Raw genomic sequence first — 2,553 nt, forward strand, 5'->3', positions numbered from 1 at the left:
ATCATATAAACCGACATCTGATCTGGGGTGTGTATACTTTTGATAACTGCAATGTATGTAAAGTTATTCCTACTTTGTATGTGTGCCTATCCACTTAATCCTTGGCTGATGGTGTGACCTCTCATCTCATTTTAGCAACACAGCTATGGGGTCAAAACCTGCTGAACACAGGCGCCATACAGGCTGTCACTATACCGGATTTTGCAAGGGAAAACAACACCAGTATAAATCTGGGATTTAGTTCTTCCCGAGTACTGATTCATAGACAGAAATATCTGTTGCTCCTTCTGTATTTTTAATCCTCCCCCACTCTCAGATTTCCCCCCTGCATTTCTCCCTTACAACCTCTCTCACCCTCTCCCTCCTTCTCCAAATCTCGTAAACAGCTTTAGCTCTTATCGGGATGGGATCAGACAAAAAAAGCTCTGTTTGGAAGTTGAAGAGAGATGTTTCTGCAGAGGCATTTGTCTGATTTATATTTTTACTATAGTTCATGTTATAGTGACGACAAGGGAGAGAAATATCGCAGCATGCAGCCTTCAGAGGTTTAAAGGCTTCTCTTCCACTTGCTTGGAAAATTATTTGTATTAACTGTTTTCCCAACCCATTCCTGCCTAATATGCTGTCTCACTTTGGCCCAGTGAACATAAAACTGCATTAGAGAAGGAACTGGAACATAAATGCACGCCTTATGCTGTATGTATGACAGTGGCCACAAGATAAGGGTAATGAATTCCTTGACTAACACTATCTTACTATTTTTCTAGGGTTGGGTGATCTTTGTGAAGCCTGACACGACTGAGGCTATTGTTTTCAAATGTCCTTGTGGACACAGTCTGACAAAGAAAAGTGTCCCTACCGAGCATCATAGAGGGTTAAATTGCCTGATAGTTCCATGCCACTGTGCTCATGGAGATGTGCGTCAATAACCCATAGAGACATCAGTGTGCAAAGGGAGGCCACTGAAATCAATTCAGTCCATTTGCCAGTGGGGCCACACTGCATTCATTCATCCATCTCATCCCTCGTTCCCCACCTGCTACTCCCTTTCCACTCTTGTTTTTCTTCAAACTCCTCAATTTCCCCAATGACGACACCCACACATGAATAATGATAATCCATGCAGGCCATTGGCAACAGTTTGGAAGTATTTTATGGGAGGCAGCAGGGGGAATTTCACCCCATCTTTCTTAGTTCCCAGAAGTGTCTTTAACGCAACTGACTTACTGAGGAAAAAGACACCAGGGGGAGTCAAGATGAAAGGCATTTTGCAGGGAAGAAATCCACCGGCCTACGTTTTGTGCTACTGATAGCACTGTTTTGGAAGAAAAATCAGCTCGGAGCACGAGTAGGAGGAGTGAAATGATGGTGGCCATAAATGTCATCTTATGAAGAAATATGAGTCTTTTTATTTCGTTTAGGTCCAGGTTAAAAATCTTCTAAGTATTCTCTGGAGAAGTAGGGAAGCATGAACAATACTTTTCAGTAGTTCATAGGGTGTCAACTAATTTTAAATGAGTCCTCATAAAACACATTCTAAACTGAAATAAATCATGGTTGGTTGCAAGAAGTGTTTCGTGATTGTGTGGAATGTTACCTTGTATAAGAGCTCCCTCTTCTGGTGAGACCTGCAATTACAAGAGGTAGAACGTTGACGTTGTTGATGGCAGGTGCAGTAAGTCTACTGAAAGTCCACTACTTTTTCTTCTACTTCTTGTGTGAATTGTTTGCTCCATGGTGTATTTCAGAGAGTATGACCTAGATGTAATTTCCTTCGTTTAATATGCACATAGATCAAATATAATTATCTACTCTGGTTGTCTGTTGACAATATGCAGATGACAGTAGATCACTGCATTATAGAACAAATTAAGATACAACAGTGAGGTGTTTTCGGGCCACAGGAGTAGATGGAACACCTGAACCACCTGCGTTCACCTTGAGGTGGTTGTACACACAAGCTACCACCAATAGGCGCCGCTGTGTACTTACACTTTCAAATGTGTTGCGTTGTGTCCTTCGTGATAATATTACAAAAGTGTGAATAAACAGTAGGCTATTTTTATTTATTTATTTAGGTAGAAGAACATATAAATGTTCTGCCTGTCACTATACGTTGCTGGTATAGATAAAAGATCAGAGACATTAAAAATGCATAGCCTAAAGTAAAATATTTCAGAGTGCAATACAACTGACGTCACGACAAAATGAAATGTCAAAAGTTTGACTTGCTTAATTCTAGTTAACCTCCTAAGGCTTAGTGGACAGCACTTTGCATGTAAAAAACAGCTTGGGCTTTAGGAGGTTAAAAAAAATACTCATAGGAAATTTGTTGGACGGCAAAAAAGTATTATTCGTTCCCCCTACGGCTAAAAAGTGTAACTAATTTAAACCCAAAGAAGTGACGCCATCCGCTAACCGTAAATGGGTGTGGAAATTGGAACAGTTAAATCATTTTAGCCAATAGTGTCACGGCGTTGTGGATCGTCACTGAGTTGCATTCAAAATCACCCGACTTGTTCACATTTTTAGAACTATCATGGCACTGGAATC

The sequence above is a fragment of the Vanacampus margaritifer genome, chromosome 1 (assembly GCF_051991255.1).
Source record: "Vanacampus margaritifer isolate UIUO_Vmar chromosome 1, RoL_Vmar_1.0, whole genome shotgun sequence".
Classification (NCBI taxonomy): Eukaryota; Metazoa; Chordata; class Actinopteri; order Syngnathiformes; family Syngnathidae; genus Vanacampus; species Vanacampus margaritifer.